We start from the raw sequence: 27,493 nt of genomic DNA on the forward strand, positions 1-27,493 counted from the left end.
ATATATATATATATATATATATATATATATAATTGCCAAACACTGATCGGTTTTAAAACATTCTGTATTTGACTTTGTTTCATTAATCACTGTTGGCACTTTTCAATGTTTATTAATGAGTTTGTCATATCTTTTCATTTTTCTTTCACACGTATGCTATAATTTTTCATGTCTATGCCCTATCACTGTATCATTTGGTTTAATTATTGTTCATTCAAACTAATGAAAGTTTCAACTTTTCACCTCGTCATACTTTTACTGTCTAAAATCTTGACAAGTTGCTAAAGTTCGTAACGTTTTTTAAACATTTGTTAAATTGTCTTAAGAGTCGTTTGACTTAGATAGTTATAAAAACTTTACTTGGTATGTCGATTCACGAGGTATATCGTTTGTTCTTACGTTGTTCTTTTCAATCTTCATGATTGTTCATCTGACAATATTGCGTTTCTTTATAGTTTGAATTGCAGATAATCTGTCGATGTTCATAGTTCTTACTGGTGGTGTACATTAGAGTGGTAGGTGTCTTGTTTCTTCAATCTACTTCTTAAGGTTTAACTCAGCATTAGTTCGTATGACTGATATTATTGATGTGTTCTGTCTTCGTTGATAGCTGTTAGATAAAACATCAGATGTGTGGTTTTTCTGGCATTCTTCGGTGGTTGATAAATCATAGCAATTGATTTACTCTTTTCTTGATTTTTTACCATAATGCGGCGTCAGTCATTGTCATGGTATGCCAGTTCCTATAATAAAAATTTCTTGGCAGGATCACATTCTTAATAAGTAAAATTACACATAATAATACGTAACATTATTCTAACAATAATGTATGTAGCATTCAGTAATGAGTAATATCTAACACATTTCGTCATTAATTACATATCACGGCTGTCAATACAAGAGTACTGTTCTAAAAACAAAATGTTTAAATACTCGTTAAATATTAGAGGTCTTGTTTTACGCTTAATATTATGTGCCAAAAATTTATATTTTCGATGCATAATAGTGTCGAATAGAAACACAATATATGTGTCATATCTTTTAACCAATCTGCATTGGCAATATATTTCTTCTCTTTTACCTTAGGGACAGGATAATATAATATATAGGAAACGACCTCTTAATTTTCCTGTATTGCTATATCCTCCCAGTTCTGATGGCTGAACCAGTACTAATAAGGATGGTTTAGAGATCTTAATTTTACATATAATGTTTTTTGCCTAAAGTTATATATTTCTGATGTATAATTGTGTCGAATAGAAACACAACTTATGCGTCATACGCAACATAGTTGTCAGAGAGTCTCTGACTCAAATTGAAAATGGATATGAACAAAATTGTTGATTTTGGGGACACTGTTCTTTTCTTCTGTAACACGAAACTTTTGTTGTTGTTTCTTATTAGTTTTTATTGTTTTAAAAGTGGTTTCCAGAAAACAATCAATTCATTGAAACTAATAATATAATTTATGCAATTGATAATAGGTATTCATAACGTAGATATTCGTTTTATCCAAATGTGCAATACTAATATAAGGTGTAAGATAGTCTTAACTTAAATAATGATTTAATTCAAAAAAGTCTCTGTTTCCGGTGGAAGGAAATATATACATTAACGTCAAAAGATAATGTGAGATCTACTTACATTATCTGTAATTATCTTTGTAATTATCTGTAATTATATATTCGTTTATTTCAAACGCAGTTTGAAATAAACGCGGTTTGTATGTGTCTTAAAATTCTTTATTGTTATTATATTAATATATCGGCCTTAAGCAACAACTTTGTACACATCCATTTTCAATTTTCAATTTGACTCGACACTGATAAATATTGCAACTGCAGTCTCTAATGCCTTCTTGGTGGTGGAACTGGCATTGTCCTCCTGCGGGAGTATTGTCCTCTAAATGGATCCCCTTGATATTCTTACGGGGTATTTTCATACCCCGTGACTCCATGGTATTCATATATTCCTTATTCTTTCTTTTTTCTGAGATTCAAAATGTCCGACTTCGAACCCACACTTGAATTTCTTTTTTTCTTACCACTAATACGTTGTGGTTCTACTGATTAGGGTAATTTTTTGTGGTTGAGGTTCCAATATGCCAATCAATTGTACATTAAATGCAGTATTAATAAGCCTTTTTTTTGTTTATCAAGGAATGTGTTAGCCTGTTATGAGAGGTTATTTTGAATTATATTTTTTTTTGTTAGTGATATGATATCAAAATCTACTTATAGTATGCTACTAATTCTAATGAAACTTACTTAGTGTTGGTTAGCTCCGTTAACTTGAATCGGCTATTTTGGTTTGGTCCTGAAATTCAAACACTTTAGTTATTTTTTATTACGGGATTGTTTTTAGGCGGGTAAATTAATTTAAAGAGTTTTCTTGAAATGGGGTTTTTATTAGATAGAGGTAAATGATTTGTTCATTAATATTCTAATTTATAAGGTTTTTTGACTATTCGGCCTGATTAAGCTGTAACTTTTTCCTCTTTTGTTTGAGGATCCTTTTTCTCTGGTTTTGCCAGCGATATCAAGTCGAATTTTTCATATTGTTTCTTATGAAATTTTGACCTTTTAATTTTTCTCTCTTCACCAAAATATGGACCTTAGTGAAGGTCCTTTTAGGACCTTCACTAGGTTTTTAGAGATTGGAGCAGAGGTATTATAGTCAAACTCTTCAAAAAGGGAAACTTGATGAACTGCCATAACTGGAGAGGCATCAATCTTCTCCCTGTCTCATCCAAACTATTAGCCTCCGTCATTTTGCAGCGTCTGCGGAAAGCACTAGACGCAACTCTACGAGAAGAGCAGCATGGTTTCAGAACTGGGAGATCCTGTTCTGATCTAATATTTGTACTGAGAATGCTTGTCGAAGAATCAAAAGAACGGAACAAGAAGCTCTACCTCCTATTCATTGACTTTGAAAAGGCATTTGACTCAGTTGACAGAGATTGCTTGTGGAGAGTTTTGAAATACTACGGAATTCCCGAGAAAATAGTAGATGTGATTATAGCGCTTTATGAAGAATCAGAATGTTGCGTAAAGACCGAAAACGGTACAACCAGATTTTTCGAGATCATGTCTGGTGTTCGTCAAGGATGTGTACTTTCCCCCATGCTTTTTGTAATTATAATGGATTATGCCCTGAGCTTCGCATCGGGCTACGGGGTAAAAGTAAGCAACAAGCAACTGTTTGATCTGGACTTCGCAGACGACGTTGTCCTTCTCGAAGAGTCTAAAAAACGGTTGCAGCAGCTGCTTGACCCTATTACCGAGAATGCAGAGAATGTCGGACTAAAGATAAACATTGACAAATCGAAGAGCATGGCCATCACAACCTCGCCACTTGTTCTCCATTGCAAAAACAAAGATCTAGAACAAGTCCAGGAGTTCAAGCACCTGGGTAGCTGGATTTATTGTGATGGAGAGATCTCGACCGAGATTAAACGTGGAATTGGACAAGCTATAGGTGCCTTCAATAGATTGAAGCCTATTTGGAGAAGTAATAAATATTCAATGCGACTGAAGCTTCGACTCTTCAACAGCAATGTACTCTCAATTCTCCTTTACGCAAATGAATGTTGGAAAACAAACACCCAGCTTGAAAAAAAGGATCCTTGCATTGGAAAATATGAGCCTCAGAAGAATGTTGAATACAAGTTGGCAACAAAAAATTACAAATGCTGAAATACGCAGAAAAACAGGTCAACCTCCAGTCATTGAGTTGCTGAAAAGAAGGCGGTGGACATACCTGGGACATGTTCTTCGTATGGAAGAGAGCCGCCTTCCTCGAACAACCTATGAATGGAAGCCAGACGGTAGGAGAAAAAGAGGTCGCCCCAAAAATACATTGAGACGAACACATGACGGAGATTTGAGGACGGCCGGCACCTCACTAATACCTGGATGGGAAGACGTCATCGCTGCAGCACCAGTGCGAGACGAATGGAGAGGCTTTGTTGACGCCCTATGCGCCACCGATGGCTCTGGAGGATCTAAGGTCTAAGGTAAGGTCTTAATTGTGTAATCTCTTCAGTCAATGGCCTCTCGCAGTTTTCCTTTGGGGCTGATTGACTTGTTGTGAACTTTGGTCACCGGGAGTATCTATAGCTTTATCTAATTCATCATATAATGTTACGGGTCTATCTATGGTTGTCATAGGAAATACCATATCGTCTGGGAATCGTTTTGGGGGGTAAGGAGTTGAGATTCTATCGGAAAAAATTGGGGTTTTTGGGAAATCGTATAGTTTAGTTCTTCTGAATTTTCGCTTGAAGATGAATCACTCTCTTTTTGCGTTTTCGCTTCATGGGGGTTCTATCTTTGGGAGGAATCATATTTGCCATCATTAGAAATGCGTGGAATTCTTCCTCATCACTACTATTCCTAAAATATCCTTGTTTAAAATTAAAAGGTTTAAGTTCTCTTAGTCTTGAATGCGGTGATCAATTTTCATCATCAGAGTATTCCGATGTCATAGGACATGGGGTCCATGCTTCTGTGAATTTTGCCGTTTTTATGCGACTAATATGTGTCTTATAGGTTTTTCCCGATTTAGGGCTTAGGAGTTTAAATGTAATGTTGTTGTCATACTTTTTCTATTCTGTATGGTCCAGAGTATTGATAAGAGAGCTTTTTGCCGTCGGCTTTTGTTTAATTTTTTAAGTAAACACAATCTCCTACGTGAAAGTTCAGTTCTCCCTTAATATTTGGGATGTAATCTACGGAATCACTATAGTACTGTTGTGACTGTATAATCTCATCGTAGGGGATTCGAAAATCCCGTCCGAATAGTATGTAAAAGGGGTTATCACGTATAACTGGGGAGAAAGCTTTTTTTGACCAAGTAATTTTTTGTGGATTTCCTTGGGTAATGTCAGTTAGGGGTTTTGCTACCTGTGCGTAATTCCTTATGAATTTTCTAAAATACCTCATTAATCCTAGAATTCCTCTTAATTGTTTAATAGTTTGATGGGGTTTGAGAATTTTAACTGATTTTATTTTTTCAGGGTCTGGGGAAATTTGTCCTTGTGTCACAACCACTCCTAAAAATTTCATCTTTGTTTGAAGCAGATTTTCCTTTTCTGGAGTACATTTTAAATTTCCTTCTCTGAATTTTTCAAATACTTTGATTGAGGTTACTAAATGGTCTTCTGAATTCTTATCAATACAAATTACGTCGTCAACAAAATGAATTATGTTATCTAGACCTCTTAACAAGTGAAGTAAGGTTCTATTAATGCACTTGAACTGGTTTTTAGTCCGAAAGGTATTCTTACATATTCATAAGAGCCACACTCTGTTGTAGAGAACGCAGTTTTAATACAACATCCTAAGCTTGTTCTTCTTTCATTTTTTTAAAGTTGCACGGCCATCTTCCTGCTGTCCTATGTAATAATAAATCTTTTGTTTCTGATCAATCGACTTATCATCTCCGCACTTCCAACAATTTACTGGTTCTTCAAACTCCGTCAGTGAAGTCAGACTTCAACCCTCTGACAGCTTGCAACAGGATCTGGAACACGCTCCCAGAGTTCGTACGAAGCGGCCACTCGTTTGGTATGTTCAAAAAATGTTAGAGATTTTCTAGCTAGTAAATAAAATTGTTTGTTTGTTTCTTTTTTTTATATTCCGGTTTCCCTTGGAGTTGATGTCTCTGAATTGAGTTGGATATTTAATTGAGTTGGCGAAATCATGTGCTACCCCCTGCCTAGCTTGTCATTTTTGGGGATTATTAAGGTGGGTGACTCAGTTTTTGTTTTTGGATTTTGTTTATATTTTTTCATTGTGTTGGTATTTTTTTCTCCCCTCTTCTTTCCCGGCCATGAAGCTTATGGGGGAGATTGTCTTGAAGTAATTTTTGTTTATGAATTTTATTGTTAAATAAAGAACTCAGAGTTCAAATATCGCAAATGCTAGAACCAACTAACGATAAAAACGAAATTTGGGTGGCCTTATCGTTGGAAGATATCCCAAAAAATCTAACATGTGAAGAACAAATTATAAATTACGGGAAGGGTGAAGGTTATATTTAGATAACCAAAACTCACGCAAATGACCTGATTACCCTAAGCAAAGGGGCATGTTTAGTGGAAATACAAGAAGTATCGGAAACTGATATAAATAATTGGAAAAAGTCGGAGAAAGACTTAGTAAACAATATAAATACCCAAATTTATAAGGAATACCCCCTATCAAGAAGTCAATTTCTTGAAGTTTGATCTAATCCACATAACTGACATTCCATTGAAACAAAAATTATGTAAACTACTGTGGGAATTTGAAGATGTTTTTTCGACATCTGAAGACAACCTAGGACTTATCCGATTTTACGAAAATGCAATCCAAACTACGGAATTACCAGTGGGAAAACAGCCCTATCGTATCCCATATAAGCATAAAGAATGGCTAATAAATAAAATCCAGGAGCTAGAAATATATGAGATCATGAGACTAATTTATTAGGAAGATAACCAAGAGGAAAAGTTTGTAAAACGAATAACTCAATGCAAACCCGTACTAATGAACGAATTTTCGAAAAAATATAGCCTCTCAGGGGCATACAGGTTAAAGCACATAAAAAAGAGTATTTGTATTGAAATACAAGAAAAGCAAGAACAGCTAAAAGTTCGGGACTTTACTGAAGGAATTTAAAAACCCTCGTCCATTGTATCTGACCCCGTTAAAATACAACAACGAAAACAAACAGTAGCACATGAAAAAGTAAACTACCCAAAGAAAAAGGTGGAATCTTTGAGAGGCTTTTCACTCTCAGAAATCATATATATCAGGTGGCTAGCCTCAAGCATGGCAGATGTGTGCCATAGTGGAACTGTGAGAACAGTACTAAGAGTGAATGATCTGTGCCAAGCGTGGCATAAGTATCCTTACTTTTGCCCGGTATGAGTCCTCTCTACACCTGTCATCATGAATGGCTGACTGTAAGGCCTCTCGAATATTTTCTAGCTAAATTTTCAATAAACTATTCAACCAAGCATTACAAAGCTGCCTTTCAATACGGGAATAAACTATTTTTATTATTGGTTTCACTCCAAGCACCCCGAAAAATTCAAACAGTGTAGAATACCCTCTTCCACTGCCCACGACTCCCCAAACAGCCTGGAAATTCGAGCAAGCTTTAAGACTTGATTTAAGACTAGGAAGCAGCCTGTGTCTGGTCCGTAAAACTTGGAAGATATTCTTTTACGCTTGTTACTGGACATTCTGGTTCCCCTTAAATCCTCTTTTCCCAGTTACACTTATTACACTTAACTTTCAGTTCAGTATACAGGCCTTTCTTTTCTAATTGCTTTATAATCAATTTTCCATATGATAGTTCGCTACTGATTTTGTGTGTGAATGCTGAAATTACTTCAGTAAGGAAATACTTTAGATTCACAATACAATTTCCATCTGGATTTCCAGATAAGTCTATACCGGTATTGGTATCGGGGCAAGGGGCAATCAATACCATAAGAACCACTACCATTTCCCAATTTGTTTGCTTCATCTATAAGAGGATTTGCTGAAAATTCTTCTGAAATTTTAGATCCATTTGACAAATTATCTTTCTCTTGTTCTTTAAGCTGCATCTTCCTAAAATAAAATGAAAAGATCCATTGAAAAAAAAAAACACTTATTGATAAACCATTCATGAACCATTAAAAAAAACACTTGTTGATAAACCAATTATTTGTGAAACTTACACACATAAAGGAAATATAGGTAATTATTACCATATTGGAAGGGCGACCTTACACAGCTTACGAGGTACAAGGTAAAGATCATCAGAGGTAAAATATGACACTTATTTTTTACTTACCTTGAAGTTTAGTTGATTTATGTCTTTTCAGACATGCACACGTGTGGGTGGCACAGTTTTAAACCCCTCCCCTTAGAAATATTTGTATACTTGATTTTTTCAATAATTTTTTTTATATTATCAACCTTTTATAAAAGGTTTCCCCTGTCTGAAACAACAAATCCACATCCAGCAACACCGGAAACAGGGGTAAATTAAAGTAAAAAGCAAGTAAATGTTGAAATTGTATTTTTTCTGATTTTGCTTTCAAACTATAAGTGATAGACATCAGACATTTGCTGTAATGGTTGTAGATTATAAAATCTACACATAATCCATAATTCTACCCTCTGTAGCCATTTTCATACCTTCTAGCAAGAAAAATATTAAAAATTAAAATAAAAATAATTTTTTGTGCCATTAAAAATAGAAATAAAACAATGTTGCAACTAACAATTTTTTTGAAACTGGCAGAATGAACTAAAAAAAATCTACTGTCATTTTCCATCCACTAAATTTTTATTCAACAAACTAAAATAACTTGATTTCTTTTTTTCCACTATATGCAAAGCATATACAGAAAAAGTGAAACCCAAATTTTTTCCTTTTTAACTCGAGTCATAAAAAAAATCAGCTTAAAATCGCTTAAATCGCAGAAATTATTCATCATTTTCTATCATAGGAAAACTAGCATTTGACACAAATTAAGATGATTAGCCTTAAAACAAAACACAAAACTAAAATATGATGACCTTTTCACAGTAACGGTTATCCTTTCACCGTTGCTTTGCAGAAAAAAGTTCACCAACTAAGGTTTCCTGATCTTTGGGTGCACTTGTATTACTGCAAGACTCGCTCAGGAAGTTTTAATGTAGAACTACTAGTAGGTCAATAGCAGAAGTTGCACTATCAAGTTCCTTCTTTTTTGATCAAAAGTCACTGCTTGATTCACTTGCTTCGACTGGCTGACGCTGGCTTGTTACTGGTTGACGCTGGCTTGTCACTGGCTGACGCTGGCGTGTCAATGAATGGCTCGCTGTCGATGCTGGGAATCATGCTCAAACTTTCTTGCGCTTCAGCAATGGCGCGAAGATCTTCTATAAGTTGCTGAAAAGTCTCTCGCACTTGGTCTTCGGAAAAACCATAGTATTCATCACCTGAAAGGACAAAGGAGTCAGATACAGGGTTACTCAAACAGTCAGGGGCGTCACTATTGGGGGGCACCCCCCAAAGGACTTGAGAAGCTAATTATTGATATGACGAAGGGTTTATTTGACCCCATTTTCGGTCATTAAAAGGTCTCACTTCTTTGACGCCAAAATCCAAGGACTCTCTTTCAATGGTCTTTTTTGCAGAATTCAAAAGTATGCTGCAGGACACTCCTAGTTCTCCACTAAGGTTCTCTAGTTCCTTTGAAAAAGAGTTGATATTTTTCTATAGTATTTTTAATAGCGTTTCCTTCTCAAAAATTGGAGCTGGTCTTCTAAAAAGAACCTAGAAATACCCATCAAAATATACCGAATTTTACAACTTTGAACGCTTATTCGTCAACCAGAGGCTATCTCCAACCTAAAAGCACTGTATATACAAATTCAGTGACCTTTCAAAAAGGAAAATCAATCAAAGTAAAATAATATATTTTTTAGCCCAAAAAAAGACGAAATCTTACAAATAACAAAGACCATAACAATCCACTCCTCTGTCAAACTTAAAACTGAAAGGATTGCTTCACCTATTGATTATTCTGTAATTATGTTCGATGTATCAGGCTATTTTATAATTATAACTCTTAATTTAGCAGCATAGATTAATAAGCGCAAAAATGCGATACATCTAATTCTAACAAATAAAAGATAAGACGAATTCTAGGATTAGGATTTTGAGCAAGATCGCCTTTCCAACTGATTCCATCTTTTTATCAGGGTCCTTTACATAATACCTGATTCTAGGAATAGCAAGTACAAAGTATATGATAAGCTGTAAGATTACGAAATAGAGTATAGTGCAGAAGTTGCACTATCAAGTTCCTTCTTTTTTGATCAAAAGTCACTGCTTGATTCACTTGCTTCGACTGGCTGACGCTGGCTTGTCACGCTGACGCTGGCGTGTCAATGGATGGCTCGCTGTCGATGCTGGGAATCATGTCCAAACTTTCTTGCGCTTCAGCAATGGCGCGAAGATCTTCCGGAAGTTGCTGAAAAGTCTCTCACACTTGGTCTTCGGAAAAAAACATAGTATTCATCACCTGAAAGGACAAAGACGTCAGATACAGGGTTACTCAAACAGTCAGGGGCGTCACTATTGGGGGGCACCCCCCAATAGTGACGCCAATAGTTGCACTATCAAGTTCCTTCTTTTTTGATCAAAAGTCACTGCTTGATTCACTTGCTTTCCTTTTTCTTAAATCTATCCATGGGCTGTCAGTTTTTTATGCCGCACTGATCTTTAGGAAATTGTTTTTGGCTGGAGGAGTGTATCACTTCATCAATATCTAAAAATAGATCACTTTCATACTCAAGTATTAAACTCAGTGTCATCATGTTCTCAGAGTTATTTATATCAAAATTAACCTCTGATATGACTCTGATGGCAGCATTGTATATGCTGTCATCCTCGAAAGAGGGCGTGCCAATCTCAATAGACATACGTTTCTGGGCCTGAATCTGTTCTTGCTGGTACTTTCTCATAAATGCTACATGTTTTAACAACTTCTATAACCAGCTGTTAATAGTTTTAACAGCATATATTTTACCTTCAGCAAATGATGGTAAAATGATAGTAAAGTAAAAATATAAAATAAAAATGCCAAGTCACTCAATTGGTAAATGTTTTATTTCAAAATGATAAAAAAGGTCTTCAATTTTTTCTTCTTTACCTCAACATGCTGTCTTATAGTTAGACCTCGCAGCTTTGCAGAAACAAATTCACCAAATAAAGTTGCCCGATCTTTGGGTGGATTGGTATTACTGCAATTTTCGCTCAATGAACTGCTAGCTTGTCAGTAGCAGAAGATGCAATATCAAGTTTCTTCTTTTTTCAGATATTTCACTGCTTGATTCACCTGCTTTCTTTTTTAAATATATCTTTGGGTTGTCAATTTGTTCTGCCACCCTGGTTTTTGGGAAGTTGTTTTTGGCTGGAGGAGTCTATAACTTTATCAATATCTAAAAATGGATCACTTTCACCCTCAGCTGTGTCACTGAGCGTCACCATGTTCTCAGGGTTATATATATCAAGATTATCCTTTGTTATAATGTTGACGCCACTACTGTCTTTGCTGTCATTCTCAAAAGAGGGCGTACCAATTTCAGTAGACGTACGGCTTATGGCCATAGTCCGTTGTTGTGGGTACTTTCCCATAGATGCTATATGTTTTAACAGTATCCACATTTCTTTCCCATCTTTTCTTGGATCGCCACTTTTTGATTTGGTGCTCTTTTGTTCTTCCGTAAACTTTCTTTTTGGAGATGTCACAGCTCAGCATATTTTTATCGTTCTTTTAAAAAACTAGACATAGTTTGCCATAAATTATTCTCGTAACACAGTTCCTAACATATAAGTTAAGTCAAACTTCTAAACCAATTAGTGCAAGGTATGTGCTTACTGTGGTGATGTTAGAAAAAAAATTAAAGGCCCTTTCTACATTGTCAGGATATTCTGTCTTGTTCAATATAGAATAATACACTGTAATTTAGCCCCGGACATCTAGTTTACAAATAATTGTAAATCCGCATAAAAAGGTATGGAATCATAACAAACCGTCTGATGTATCAATTATCATTAGATTCCTTGTTTTACAGTTTTGGGTACTATTGGCCTTAGTTGCTCCTTATACAGAGTTACAGTATTTTTCAGGGTGAATATACCAGAAAATAAATATTTTCTTTTTTTAAACTGTCTTACCAAAAATTGTAGCATCGGTTCATTTAGTCAGGCATACAATCCTTTTGATTACACGCGGTGCACAGGAAAATCGCTGATAATTTTTATACTTTCTTTTCACTGTTAAAATTTATTTATTCATTTGTATTATTGTTTGTTGTCTTATTGCTATGATTGTTTATTCAATTTCTTTTCGTTTTGGGTTTCTTATATTCATTCATAGTAATTTCTGGCCGTTCTGATTTTGAATTTTAACAGGTATTTGCATCTGCTGATCTTAAGTTTAAAATGACCTTTACTTTTCCTTGAAAAACTTCTTCTTAGGATTTTTATTTTAAATTAATATTTAAAAAGAGCATACAAAAGGCGCTTTTGATCATATTAACATGCTTTTGTGTATTCATTTTTGAAATGAGCTTACAAATATGTGGTTATGCAATGAGACTGCAGGGTATTAGAGTCAGCAACAAGAGATTCATTGACATTTTTCTGGGATATTCTGGATCTGCTTTTGATGCTAATGTCTTCTGCAAATCAAACATTTTTGAAAGAGCTGAACACAATAGAAGCCAGGCGTTTGTTTTGGATAAATTTCGCTTGATAGGAAAGTCTATATATCCCATGGCAGACTTGATACTTACTCCCTTTAAAGAGCCTGTGCAGGGTGACCTCCAGAACTACCCAACCAAAACAAGAAGCATTCGAAAACCCGATTTGTGGTGGTGCACACATTTTTCTGATCAAAAGTAAATTTAGAAAACTGCATTTTTGAGACGAAGACGTATCATTCATAACGTATATCATTACAGCTGCATGTCTACTGCACAAAATTTGTGAAAAGTTGAAAACCAGCTAGAAGAGCTGAAAAAAATAAGGTTCTGACAACTCAGCAGGCAGCTCAAAGACAAGCGTGGGGAATCACTGAACGAGAAAACATTGCATGGGCGCTTTTATTTTTTGGTATTTAGAAGGATTAGGGATATTAGCCCTTCTATTTGGGGTAATTCCTGCTCATTCTAAGCCTTCATAACTGAGTTATAATCATGGTTCTTACTTTTTACCTTCCCTGTTTCAATTGAACAGTTACATAAATCAATATTTACCTATCCTGGTTCAGTTGGGCAGTACTTCTGTGCTCAAATCTTTAGGGATAGGTAATGTGCACCTTTCAAAACCCTATTTCAAATTGAGTTTATTCTTTTTTTTCATGGGGATGAGATCCTTTTTGTTGCTACTAAATTTTCCAAAATTTTACGTTCGTATACTATTTACAGTTCTCTTACAGAGAGATAAGCTATATGAAGGTAATCATACTTTCTATCTGTCCATAATTAAGTTTTGAATTCAATTTTATTTTGCCTATAAATTCGGAGAGAAGATTATCATTACTGAAACCTCTAAAATATATTCTGATTGTATCGATACTTTTCCGCAGGTTACATGGCTAATTGTACAATCTCAATTTGATGTGAAATTTGTCTTCAAACTAATTAAATTGAATTAAACTTAATTTTTTTCACTTCCTTTTTTAAACATTTTTTTTTAACCAACAAAAATTCAAATAATATTGTAGGATACTTAACTGAAAAATTAGTAGTATCATAGTTTTAATCGTAAGATTTTGAGAAAAAAGGAGCGAGGGAGGGGGCCTAGTTGCCCTCCCATTTTTGATTACTTAAAAAGGCAACTATAACTTATAATTTTTTACGAACGTTTTCATAAGTAAAAATATACGTAACCTACGAATTAAATTACGTAGCGAACTTCTATATTCGTATGTTTTTATTGCGTATATGAGGGGGCTCACCCCTCGTCGACACCTTCGCTCTTTGCATTAAAGCTTAAATTTTGTCCCAATTTTTTAAGAATGACCCCTGAATCGCAAAGGGTGTAGAATAAATAGTTGATATTATTAAAAATACTTTAGCGTAAAGAGCGAGGTATAACGAGGAAGTAAACCCCTCATAAGCGTAATAATTTCTGTTCGTTTTAAGTTTTAATGCTGCTTCTCACTTTCAGTAGAAAAAAGTTTTCATATTTCTTTTTTTATTGTTTTTTTAAATAATGCTAGAAAATCCTGCGCCCCCTCCATTGAAAGTCTTCCCCCATGGAAAGATCCTCCCATGTAACCCCCCCCCCCCCAAAAAAAAAAATCCCTGAAAACGTCTGTACACTTCCCAGTAACCATTACTATATGTAAACACAAGTCAAAGTTTGTAACTTGCAGCCCCTCCCTCAGGGACTGCGGGGGAGTAAGTCGTCCCCAAAACCATAGTTATTAGGTTTTCAACTATGATGAATAAAATAGCTATCTCAGAATTTTGATCCGGTGACTTTGAGGAAAAAATGAGCCTGGGAGGGGGCCTAGGTGCCCTCCAATTTTTGGTCACTTATAAAGGGCACTAGAACTTTGAATTTCCGTTAAAATGAACCCTTTCGTGACATTCTAGGACCACTGAGTCGATACGATCACCACTGGAAAAAAAAAAAAACAAATAAACACGCATCCGTGATTTGTCTTCTGGCAAAAAATGCGAAATCCCACATTTTTGTAGAGAGGGGCTTGAAACTTCTACAATAAGTTTCTCTGATACGTTGAATCTAATGGTGTGATTTTCATTAAGATCGTATGACATTTAGGGGTTGTTTCTCCCTATTTTCTGAAATGAGGCCAATTTTCTCAGGCTTGTAACTTTTCATGGGTAAGACTAATCTTGATGAAACTTTTATAATTAAAATCAGCATAAAATGCGATTCTTTTGATGTAACTATTGGTATCAAAATTCCATTTTTAGAGTTTCGGTTACTATTGAGCCGGGTCGCTCCTTACTATAGTTCGTTACCACGAAATGTTTGATAGTTTTGGAAGACAATGGTAACTCTTAATTCTTTTCTAATTATCTGATTTTATTCTTAAAATCGTTTAACTTCTTAAGTTCAACTTCTTTTTAACTTCTTTTTTACTTCAAATTCTTTTTCTAAAGGAAATATTATTATTCCTTCCGTGGGTGTTTGTGCCAGAGACACACTTAAAAGACTAAAGAGCCACACATGGCTTCTGAGCCTCTGTTTTCTATTTTTTGGGGATCTCTCTATATAAAATTTTATTAAAGAACAACAAATTCTATTTGCATTGCTTTATTCTTTGGAGCTTGAATTTACTGAATACTCTTTTCATGAATTGTATATACATTTTTGTTGAAATTTGTTTTTTATCCATTTTAATTTCATGTTTTTAGAGGTTGATGATCCTTTCTTAAGTGACATTAAAAAGCAGGTCGACCCCATTTATGTTTTCCAAACTTGAAGATGGTCCGATGAGCATTTTTCCCAGCTTTTTGATAACATGTAAATTTGAATCCGAGTCTCAGGAATTGGGCAAATGCGGGTTTAGAAAATTATAGCACGGCTAAGATGTGGTGTGCACATCGAGGAGACAGGGGAGATTTTTTCGGTGTTTGTCAATAGGACGCCTTAGGTTTTCTTCGAGCTCCAAGGCGAGCTGGCCAGTCTTTTGTCACTGTTGTGCTAGTGTCGTGACTTTTCGACTGTGTATCAGTTTTCTTTGAGGTTTGTCATTACTCCCTAGTGCTAGTTTGCTCTGACTAATATAGAAACCAAGTCTGCTGACAGGAAGAGTAGCTGTTTGCTTACGCTCGTTCGAACATCGATTGTTGCTTCGATTATGCTACGCTATATTAAAGATCGTAAGCGTCGTCGTAAGATGTTGAAAGTTGCTAGCTGAACTGCTAATCTCAAAGCTCTTTAAGATCTGTTTCAGGTGAAATCGTGAGAGCACTAAAGGATGCTTCAAGTTCGCGATTTATGAAGGAAAGTTCTAGAGCGGACCCCACTCAAGGGTTGTCAAAAGACAGAGCAAAGTCGGTGTCAATAGCTTCTGTTGTGGTCTGCTGCTGAAAATTCAATTTTTTTATGATTATTAAACGAAACTTCTAACTCATCACAATTTTGACAAATTACCATGATATCAAACTCTAGAAACAGAAAAGTTCTCAGGCTGAGTAGCAAATCGAAGGACTCGATTTGAGGGGCCTCGGCATCGACTTTGCACTTGCCAACTTGTTAAATCTTCTGACCTCGAAACCTCTAAAACGAAAACTCCACTAGACAATTTAAGTAGGCCCGAGTGTCCCAATTTTGTTAGGACCACTAGTCAAAACCGCCGGACAGAAAAGGCTCTCGAGGCAAACCATAAGCGAAGTCACAAGCACATGAAAATAAAAGCTATCTCTATTTTCAATCAATCAGAGAAGAAATTTTTTCAAAATAATTCCCGGAAACGATTGAAACAGATATTTCGAAAAATTTAAGCTTTAAAATTTAGACTTACTTTAGATATGCTTTGGTAGCAATATTTTGCCCCTTCTTGGGAAGGAACTCGATGCGGACCTGGTCAAGCAAGGCCAAAATGACTATCTTTTGCCTATCGTGTCAGGTTTTTACGGAAAATAAAAACTATAATTTAAATATTTGAATAATGTAAAGATATCTATCCATTTTTAGCCATTGTTTGAATAGCTATACTAAAGCAAAATGTAATTCAAAGTATATATATTAAAAAACACTACACACTATAAATTGATTCGCCTAGCAGGTATAAAAAAAGTAAATCTGTTTTGAGGTATTCTAAAATGTCGATACTATTGGTCTGCCTTCTTCTCAGATGTTTGGATGAGTCTTTCTAGAAGACCATGCATGGCCGAAGAATTAGTTTGGTAGGCTTCACATGCAGTTTTAAACACTTTATTGGATTGTCTGAATTCACTTAATAATTGATCTTGAAAAGTGGGTGTCTTTTTCCGTGGTAAGTTCTTCTTCCTTGCGTTCTTATTTGAGGCTGATGGACCCGGTGATTCCCTTAAACCTTCGGATGATGTGCTAGAAGAAGGCATACTAGCATATCTCGGCGGACTTGGAGGAGCTTTACCACCTGAATTTTTGCTGCTTGTACACGGCCCCGCTTCAGGATCAAGCAGTTTGGGCTCATTACCACTCATGTTTGGGGTATAAACAAGAAGCTCCATGCCTTGTTCAGGAGAAACAACCCGTTTCTCTTTAATGGGTCTCCTCAAGTCAACAGCAGTACCCTCAACTTTCACCATTTTGGTGGTGGCTGCATGTCGGGCTGGCTTGATGACATTAAATTTATAGGTTTCATGACAGTACTTTTCCGCATAAAATCGTGGATGACATCGTAGTGCGGCCAGGATATCTCTTCAATTTCATCGTCTTCGGTACCTTGACCACTGCTTGTGTTATCTTGTATTTCTTTGTACCTATACTGAAAAAAGGGCTCAGATACCAAACTAAACAATTCTCAGAATTATTGTTCAAATGTTCAAAACATTTAACTTCCGCTTTCAAATAAAACCACATCTAAAAAAAGGGGGGAGGAGGATGGATTTTAAGCGTAAGTTGTGATTTGAGTGTAAGTCAAATAGGGCGAGGGGGAGAGGGTTTTAAATTTATTTATTCATCGAATGGCTTTTAAGCTAAAAGCTTGTAAGCATAAAAGTTTGGAAAAGTTTAGTTTTCGGCTTCATTTATTCTAAATTGTGTAGTAATAGATCAGAGTGAAAATTTGAGCAACTATTTGGACATGACGACACACTTCAAATTTTGAGATGAATACACCAGGTCAAATATGGTGAGAGGGAAGGGGCTTTAAGCATTGAAAAAAGTTAATTTCCGTTGATTTTTAAATTAGAGAATGGAGTGCCAGATTTATATGAAATTTGAAACAAAGATGAGTGACAACATTACTGATATTAAATTCTGACGTTAAGACCTACAGCAAAATAGTAATTACTGAGTTTTCCAGTTTATTCTGGATTTAAATGAAAATTGTAAGAATTACTCATAGCAAAATGCCACCGTATTGGATCACACTACAATTCTCCAGACTTGTTATTATTGTCTTGGATTTTATCATAAGTAGCAGCGCTTTATTTCAAGATTGATTCTGTCCTAAACATGAAAGTAAATAAATCACTTGTTTTTAGTTTCTTGACTAACGACAGGATCTTGTAAGGCTGCTCTATGGTTGAACCCAGAAGTCATGGTCTTCTCCTATAAATCTTTTCTCTTGCATACATAGCATCTCGGCGTTGAAAATAATATTTGATTCTTGCTCCACCTGGGGAGCATTGTGGAATTCCACTCAGCTTAGACTCGCAAATCTTCACCCTTACGCTATTCTTACTGTTTGCTGGCGTGCTTATTCCATGGTAGATACTGATGGCATAAGGCCTGATCTTCATTGTTGGAAGACGAATCTCTACTATTCTCATGCCTTCCATTACATATAGCATGTCTATTAAGGTATAAAGGTTCTACAAGGCAATTTAGAGCAACTCTGATATTACTAATAAGACTTCTCTCTTTTTTCTCCTACTCTATAAATGGTGCAGGCTGTATCTTTTCTCTTCCTCTATATACCTTTTTAGCATGTTCTTCTACTTCGTTTTCAGTTGCTCCCATTTCAGACCCTCAATCCCGAGCTCTGCCATGATCTTTCCGTACCAGATTTGTGCAGAATTCGTCTGGCCATTGAATTTTTGTGCATACTGAATTCGCTGCTGCACAAACCGTTCAGTCTGCTCTTCATTCCCTATAAAAAAGGTTGTGCTAGGAACAGTTAAAGCAACTTGAAAACTAAACAAAAAAGGTTTACTGAACATTGGTTTTGTAACCCATGTGGCATGCGCTTGACTTAGAATAAAGACTAAAAAACCATTTTGCATGCAGGACAAGAAGTTTGCCCAGAGCCAGGGAAATATCAGAAGATTATAACTAGTTCCATTTGAATACATCAGTAAATTGTACATTACGTACAGTAGTGGGGACTAAGGTTTTAGGGACAAGGATATGTCATTTACTGTTCAAGGCCAATATTTAAAATTGTATACTTTTTTTCTAACAGTAGGGGAGGTTAGAGCTACTTCCGACAAAGACTAAAATCTGCAGGATATCATTTTTTTAGTTTGATTTGCTTTTTATCATACATCAAATCTGTTGTCTAACAATAATATTAGACTATAATTGAAATGTGACTGGTTTTGTGTCAAATTGTTAAAAGTTGATTATCCAAGGCAACAACTTTCTGATTGCTTTCTTCAATAAGAAAAAACAAAAAATCGTAAATCTTTAAGGCATCGTGGTCTCTTTAATTAGTAACTTTGCTTTTCCTGCCTGCTGCTCATCAAAGATGGTGGAACACATTGAGTTGGGAAATTGGAGTGAGATAGCCCAGAAATTTAGACCAGTAAGTATAATTATCCTTTTGTTTCAAATTGAAAACAACCAGAGATGCTTTGAAATCGTAAAGGAAAAGGGTTGCAACGCTTAAGAAGAAAATTTGTTTAATTTTAGTATTGTACTTTAAAATTGCTGTAATGTGCAAGTCAAGAAATTAGGCTTATACAATTTATTGGATGACAAATTGCTAGGAACTGTTTGTTTACAAACCTAGGTAATCCCTAATAAGACAAATTCCTTGATATTTTAAATGATATTAAAAAATTTGAGCAAGACATCTTCTAATCTATACTGCATAAAACTGAATAACTGAAACTTAGAAGTACAACTTTTGAACCTATTACAAGTAGGATAAAGCTAAATAAAGCCTCAAATCTGAGTCTGCCTCCTTCCAACAGGACAAATAAGGGGATTCACACCCCCAAGCTCTGACTATTTTCAATCACACCTTTAGGAGCAAAAAAATTACATTTTTTCACATATGTCAAATATGACAGTTGACTCAGGAGTTCAGGGTCAGGGATTCAATACTCTGTGGTGCCGCCAATGGAAGGACCTTTGTTGTCATAAGCATTGTTAATCCCAACACACACACTCAAATATAACATTCTGTAAAATCATAAACACCTCAAAGAGCGAAAATAAAAAAGACTGAAGATTCAGAAAAAATATAAATATTATTTGAAAAAGGACACCACAAGGTCAAATACCAAGTTCATCAACAGGCTAAATTTGATGTGATAATGATACAATTTTGTTAAATCTTTTCTGGGATCAAATGTGTTAGCTAAAGATACTATAGACATTGCAATATCTCTATGTCCATCCATCTGTTTGATTGAGAACAGCAGGTGAACTGCCAAATGGAACTGGATCAAAATTGGAACACTGATGTCAATCACTATGGCTCATATCAAGTTCTGAGACTATGACCCTAGGTAAAAAAGGCTAAGGCTTTTAAAGTTTTTTTCATTGACTGTAGGTCAAATAGGGAAAGACGAGGGGGCTCTAAACATAAAAAGTAGAGTTTTTTGTTGATTTGCTGAAGTTAGTGAAAGGAGTATCAGATTTAAATGAAAGATGGAATAAATGTACATAACAAAATATCACCATATAGTGCGGGCGAAAAGCACCAAAATACTTCCGTGTTTGAGGAAAGCACCAAAATTGGCCAAGATGTACTTTCGAGCATGCTCTTTAATATGGCTCGATTACGCAAGCGAAACTTTTCCTCAGAACGCCGCTAGGTTTCTTGAAATCCAAAATGGCGGACGAATATACGAGTTTGTCAAAATGAGAAGACATGGCCGTTCAAATAGGCTAGTGTGAGGTAATCGATTTCACAGGTTCCGAATATGAGCTTAAAAATAACCTAAGTTGTACCGTAGTGCCGCTAGGTACCTCAAATCCAAGATGGCGGTCGAAAATATGAGTTTGTCAAAATGAAAAGATATGACCGCTCAAATATGCCAGTATGGGGTAATCGATGGCAGAAGTTCCGAATATGAACGTAAAACTAACTTAAGTAGTGCCGTAATGTTGCTAGGCGCTTCAGATTCAAGATTGCGGTAAAAAAATACAAGTTTTGTTAAAACAAGAAGTAATGACTTCAATGGGCGGATTAGGAATAATCGATACTTCAGATTCTGAAAACGCACGTATATTCACATAAATATACTTTAGTTGTACTGTTGATCCGCTTGGGGTCTAAAATCAAAGATGCCGGAAGAAAATGTCAGTTTTCCGAATCGCGCGAGGTTCATGATCCCGATATAACAGGCTGGAGTGGAGTAATTAATGCTGCAGTTTCAAATATCGTCTTGCCATTCCGACATTCACCTAATAGTAATACAGTCTGTACAGTACAAATTGCCTAAGTATGAGACCAAGACGCGTCTAATTTATGGCCTTTGTTTACATTTGCTAAACCAAAATCAGTTGAATACTTGTTAACTCCTCATCTCTTTATTTATTGTAAATTAATCAACATAAGCTAAACTGCCGGATTAAAGCATATTATAATTTTATCAGGAACACAAAGAGATTAATCGAATCTTCATGTAAAAAGAATAATCACATGTTCAACAATTAAAGCACTTTGATTTGCACCAGTATAGTGGGCTACAGTTTAGGTCAAATTTCCTGCAGCGGCACCTTCTTTCACACCCTTTTTTGCAACCACAACGCACTGTCTCGCGACAGACTTTTGACGCTGGTGAAAGGGAACCTGACCAATTGGGAAGCCACTTTCCATCGGTGCCTCTGACCCAGCCAAAGTCAGAAATTCTGGGAAGGGTGGGTGTTGATTCCAGGCTGCGACTCCATACATGACCTGACTGTAGTGCAGCTCTAAGAATATGTTGTAAAAGCGAAGCACTAGCTGGAGGAAGTCTCTGCGTGTTCTTGGTCTTTTCTCGGAGTAATGGTTCTTTCCTAAATTCATTCACGTCGTCGCAGTCTTATTTTACGTCGTATGTCTTCATGACAAAGCGTCATGACCTTAGTAACACAGTTTAGCTGCTCGTGTGCCTGGTCCAGAGGTAAATTTGAGAATGTTCTTCCCAATTTTGATATCATGAACTTGCCTTTCATGAACTCTTCAAAAACAGATGGATGTTCTGTTTCTAGTAGTACCATATCGCATATGTGAACAGGGAGCCAACGGGATTAATTCATATGGTCGAAAAGGAAAAGCCATGGGGCTAAAAGCTGTAATATTTCCACGTAGAGTTTGAAATTGGCGGAGCCATATGACTTTTCAAGCAACAACAGGTGTTTCTCGAGTTCCATGACAAGTGCCAAAAAATTCAAACTGCGGAAACAGACTTTTCATCGCTGAAACCCAGCCTTCAAAATCCAATTGTTCTTCTAGATCTGGACAATAGACAAGCAGGTAATCCTTGTATGCTTGTTGCTGAAGAATGTAAAGTGAGGCTAGTGTCACTTGGTGTAACTGCTGGGTTCTTGACATGTGCTGAGCAACTATTGCTGCTTCTGCTCTTCCTGGAGTGGTTATCCCTGCTTTGGCACTGCAGTCGACTCAATCCACTACCTTTGAGGAGGTTACCAATTGTTCTTTGGTAAGCAACCTGTGTATGCAGACCACCCAAAACTATGGTTGCTTTTTCCTCAGTGTTGGGTGTTTAGTGCAACCCATGTAGCTTTTTAGCTAACGCATAGAGTGGTTGATCGAAAGTGACGACGGCTGTCTGCGAAGGATTGACGAAACTCTTACCCTTAACCGCTACATCCAGGACCTTCGAGACCATTTCTGGAGTGTCGGCTTTCTAATGAAACTGGGGAAGTAAGGAAGTAATAGCTTTTCCTACTTGTCTCGAATACGGCTCCAAGGAGTGGTAGGCTGACCAACGAGTGTTGTCCGGAACTCCATCGCTTTCCTTGTTAAAAGCAGTCATGGTTAATTCCAGCCACTGTTGCTCCTTATTTAGTGCTAATGGGACGGAGCCGAAGCTTTCGGTCAGGTCAAAACTCTTTCTAGGTGCAGTGATGATACTTTGGATAGTTCATATTGGGTCAAAAGTAGTGTACTATAGGGGCATTCTCATCAGTGGCAAAGAAGGTTTTCCCACTAAAGATACATTCGGTCTTCTTATTGCTGTCTCATCCCCTCCAAGCTGTTGCATAAATGATATGCTTGTTCCGTGAAAATCAGATTTGGCAGTTGTAGACGAGGAATTCTTGTCCACGTTGTCTCCATCAGTAACCGCAGAAGTGTTTAGGTTTAGAGTACTTGGTACAACAACGCCATCCTCTTCAAACCGTTAAATGCTAGCGTTAGCCAGGTCAGTCAAGAGAACCATTAGTCGATCGTAGGAAATACAGAAACCAAGAGAATGAACTTTTTCGATAAGCTTCTTCTGTCGGGTGTGTGCGTGGATTAGTAGAGCTACGTATACGGCAGTGGGTGTCTCCTGATTTTTCCTTTGTCTTGCGTTCACCACTTCACCGGTGTCGCGATTGATTGGACGCATTCTAGACACAGCATTGTACACCAACAGTTGAGTGATTGTCTTTGCAGCTTGACTAGTGATTTCAGAACCTTGTGATCCTTGATGAGGTGGGCCATCGACTAGAAGATGTATGAGAGCTAGAAGAGTGCTTGGACATGCACTATGCTGACTAGAGTCTTCAAAAGATCCAGTAAATGCACAATTTTGAAACATCTTGTCTCTCAATATTCGCGCGACCTTGAAAACCAACACGGCGGTGACAACAACCGCGGGAACAAAAATACATTTCTTCCTCTCTTAACTGATGTCAGTCCAGGTATGTTATGAAGTAGTCTTGTCTTCAGTTTAGACACATTCACAGAACCCTCTATACCAAAGGAATTCAAACGGGCATTGTAGATAGCTGATAGATCTGACAGCTTAAACATGATTATTTCTTCATCGTTGTCGCGACTATCTTCAATCACAGCCAACACACTGGCAAATGCTATTGACTGGGCACTAACTCTGTGAAGCTTACTATTTTGATCTGTCTTAGCAATGAAGTTGTCTTTCTTCGTTTTTCGCAGGCGGTTGTAGGATTTTGTGTGGCAGATTTTGTGACATTTAGCTTCAGTAGCTACTAAGTCAGTATTCGTCAATTTGACTAGAAGTTTGTCATCGTTAAGCAGTAATGCCCTCTCTTTTATCAGACCACCAATGTCGGTTTCAACGTCGTGCAGTCGATCACAGTCATCTACTTTATCACAGAATAAACAGGTAGTGAAGACGTTGCAATGCTTTCCTCGAGGAGTGCGACATCGACTATCAAGAGCATTGTTGTCATAAATTGCTTCGGACTGTTTTTCTAGCTCTCGACTTACTTGCCTGTTGTCGAATTTGTTAACACAAGCGGAGTGGTAAACAGCACGGTTACTTTGAAGTGTGTTTGCAATACCAGTACCGTCGATTATCCTTTCAAAAGAAACAGAGTGGGGCATCCTTGATGCTCTTATACCATAAGATACCACGTAACTTAATGGGATTGCTTTCAGGAGAACGTAGCTGCTCATCAGACGAGGTCTGGCAGACAAAACACAACGTCCAGTCTGTTCTTGGTCTTTTGGAGACCGAAGGGTCAAATATTGTCAATCTCTTCATGGTCTGAAAAGAGAAATGTTTGTTTTCACAGAAGAATAGACGCCTAAGATCCCACTCCAACCACCAATCGTTGACAAGCTCTTAATAAGAATAAAAAAAAAATTAACAATTTTTTTTAACTGAAAGTAAGAAGCGACATTAAAACGAACAGAAATTATTCCGTATACTAAAGTGGTTGTCCCCTCCTCAACACCTCACTCTTTACGCTAAAGTTTGACTCTTTGTCACAACTCTACTTTTTAAAACCATAAAAAACTTCAGCGTGAAGAGCTAGCATTGAACTGGCATGACATCTGGCAAACTTCGCAAGAAGTAACACGCGGTAACAATAGATAGCGCTGTCTGTCAAACTAATAAAGAGGAACTATTTGCCGATACAAGCAACAACAATACGCTTCGTGAATCCCTGAGTAATGTCTTGCATACATCTTTTTCAACCACCAATTCCCTTTTCTATTTAGCTTATAAGAAATGGAAAAACACTTACCCTCCAAGGAGTACGGCAAAAACTACGTCATTTATAGTAACAATGAAACTGACCACTGAAGATGTCAGGTTGAACAAAAGTTGTCGACATGGAGGCAAATCTAAGCCGTTTGCGATATGTCATGTCTGGACGAATGAGCGTTGTTTTCTTATTGTGAACATCGGGGTTTTCATGCAAACTGGTTGTATTTTTTTAGTTAGTTTAGTATCAAAATGCTTATTATTATTATTCAGAGCAATAGACGGAATTCCAGATATTATTATTTTAGTCCACTCTTACATTCATATACCAGTGCCATCGATTACCCCAGACTAGCCTATTTGAGCGGTCATGTCTTCTCATTTTAACAAACTCGTATTTTCGTCCACCATTTTGAATTTGAGGCACCTAGCGGCACTACGGTACAACTTAGGTCATTTTTAAGCTCATATTCGGAACCTTTGCCTTCGATTACCCCATACTAGCCTGTTTGAACGGCCATGTCTTCTCATTTTGACAAATTCGTATTTTTGTCCGCCATCTTGGATTTTAAGCCACCTAGCGGCGTTCCGAGGAAAAATTCCGTTTTTTCGCCGAGGAAAAAATTCAAATTAAAGAGCACACTCGAAAGTACATCTCAGCCAATTTTGGTGCTTTCCTCAATACGGAAGTATTATGGTGTTTTTCGACCCTTTTTTTCCGCACTAATATTAGATCCTACTAGAATTTATCAGATTTGTTTAGTATAATTTCAAGAATAGGTGAGGTGCTGTCTCTGATAGTTGACCAAGTTTAAAAATAATTCTTTAGATCAAAAAGCTTAAAAACAAATTTGTGTCTGATACACAATGTAGTTAAAGGAAAAGCTATCAAATTTTTGATCCCTGGGAAATTAGTTTAGAGCCAAATCCTGATTAGAATAGGTAGCTCACATCAGGTTACTCAAACATAATTCTAAAGGAGCTAGACCATGGGTAAAATGCTAATACTGCACTGATACTTAGTCAATTATACTGCTATTTGAGTTTATTTGCACTGTGATGTTAACAGTGGGTTCGCAGCTTTAATGTGATGATTGCTTGAAGACAGGATTATCACCGTATTTAGGGTAAATCAATTTCATTTGAAAGAAAATCACTTTATTAAACAACTATCAAAAAACTGCTGATCAGCTATCACTCTGCTCAGAGAGAACCAGGGCATGAGAAATTTTATATTTTCTCTTTGTTTAAAACAGCTTATTTTTTTGCTTCAAGAATAACAGAACAAGAAGTTAATGATCATTGTATTTAGTAGTTATCATAAAATTAAAGCTCTATGGTCACTGAGAGAGGTGAAGATCTATATCCTTAATGATAATCATTTAAAAGCTGCTGATCTCAAATAATTTTTTTTTAAACTGAGATATTCTTTGCCACTTACATTGGGCGTTTTTTTTATTACACATTTCTGGAATTTGTAGTGAGTCTGCTTTTCTTAGTTTTTTTTTACCTTTTTGTATTCTTCTATAGAATATGAAATCTCTCTGGAAACGGATATGTATCTTCCTTCCTTCCTTCCTTATGTTTTGGTCTTCCTTATGCTTTGGATATGAATCGCCACTATTTTCCTGAGTTTCTTCTGAAAAACCTCAGATCAAAGCTGCAATTCGCAGAATCCTTTAATAGGGTTTTCTGACGTCATAATCCTGCTATAATTACAGATGAAATTCAAGTGCGAACTGAGAATTTTTCGAAGAATTCTAGACGGATGCGAAGTTAATACTACATACTTGAGCTTTTGGACGCGCTCTTTATAATTTTATATTTGCATTTTTTGGGCTCCTTTATGGTTTTCTATCTTCATTCTTAAAAATACAAGCAATTATTGTGACTTTTAAAATCTAGAACCAAAGAAACAGACAATTAGTTTTATTTGGGTTAACTAGTAGTGCTGCCTGCCAATTAGATAAGCTACAATAGGAGCAATAATATAAATTACCAGCTTTTTTTTTTTTTGTACAACTTCAGTTTATAAAGCAATAGACAAGTAATTGTAAAAAGATTTATCTGCCAATAATAATTATTATTCTATTACCAATAAAAATAAACACCACATTTTTCAATGCAACAGTATTTCAATAATATATTAGCAACCACTTTAAAGTACGAAATAAAAAGACTGAAAAATTTGTTGTTTTAAACTTTTTTGTCCATTTTTTTTTCTCATCAGTACTAGATGTGTCTTTAGCCAAGTCAACAATTGCACACCCTGTGGGTTGTGGGAACGGGTCATAATTATAAGCCAACTATTCAGCCAGTTGATGTTTTTTTTTAAACTTTTCAATTTGATGGAGTGCTTGGAAATCACTATCTGACATATCATGAAATACAAACCATGCATTTTCTTTTATTGTAACTCTTACTTCATTAACAGGAATGTTAATTACTTAACATAAAGTAACTTCACAAGTTTCAAGCTTCAATTTATCTTGGAATAACAAGTTTTCCTTCATGTATTTTTAAGCCTCAATTATTGTCATCTCTCATATTTTTAGTTAGTCCTTTATGACATTTTAAGTGGTTATACTTCTTCTGGGTAATGTATTTTTTGTTTCTTTCTAACTCTGTGGTATATTTTTGTAATTGATTTTATCCGGATTTGATTGAGGTTAATCTTGCTTCAAACTACCTTTTTTGCTATTCTATTAATTGTTCTTTTTCATTGTCTTATTAGACCTTATTTAAAAATTTTCTTGATCAGGTCTTGAAAACTCACAACATATTGTTATTTAAAGACATTTGTTTGAACTAATATAAAGAAAATATAAAGGTATATAAATATAAAGATATCAATAGTAAAATTGTTTAAAATATGATTTTTAAGAGCTGAAGAAATTGAAAAGGTAAGCATGCATAGGATGGAAAAATAATGGAAAGTTATGTCTCATTTGGTCTCAATTGGGTCA

At 36.1% G+C, this 27,493-nt stretch overlaps 1 long non-coding RNA gene across 1 annotated transcript; it reads right to left on the minus strand.

Annotated features, from left to right (window-relative positions):
• Window positions 1–5: 5 nt before the first annotated feature.
• Window positions 6–27,493, minus strand: LOC136037169 (uncharacterized). The gene is made up of 5 exons (XR_010619876.1): window positions 26,038–27,493; window positions 18,151–18,322; window positions 9,799–10,054; window positions 8,562–8,966; window positions 6–2,316 (listed from the first exon to the last, which is right to left on the minus strand). It is a non-coding gene; the product is annotated as an uncharacterized LOC136037169 (long non-coding RNA).

Source organism: Artemia franciscana, chromosome 16 (genome assembly GCF_032884065.1).
Source record: "Artemia franciscana chromosome 16, ASM3288406v1, whole genome shotgun sequence".
NCBI lineage: Eukaryota > Metazoa > Arthropoda > Branchiopoda > Anostraca > Artemiidae > Artemia > Artemia franciscana.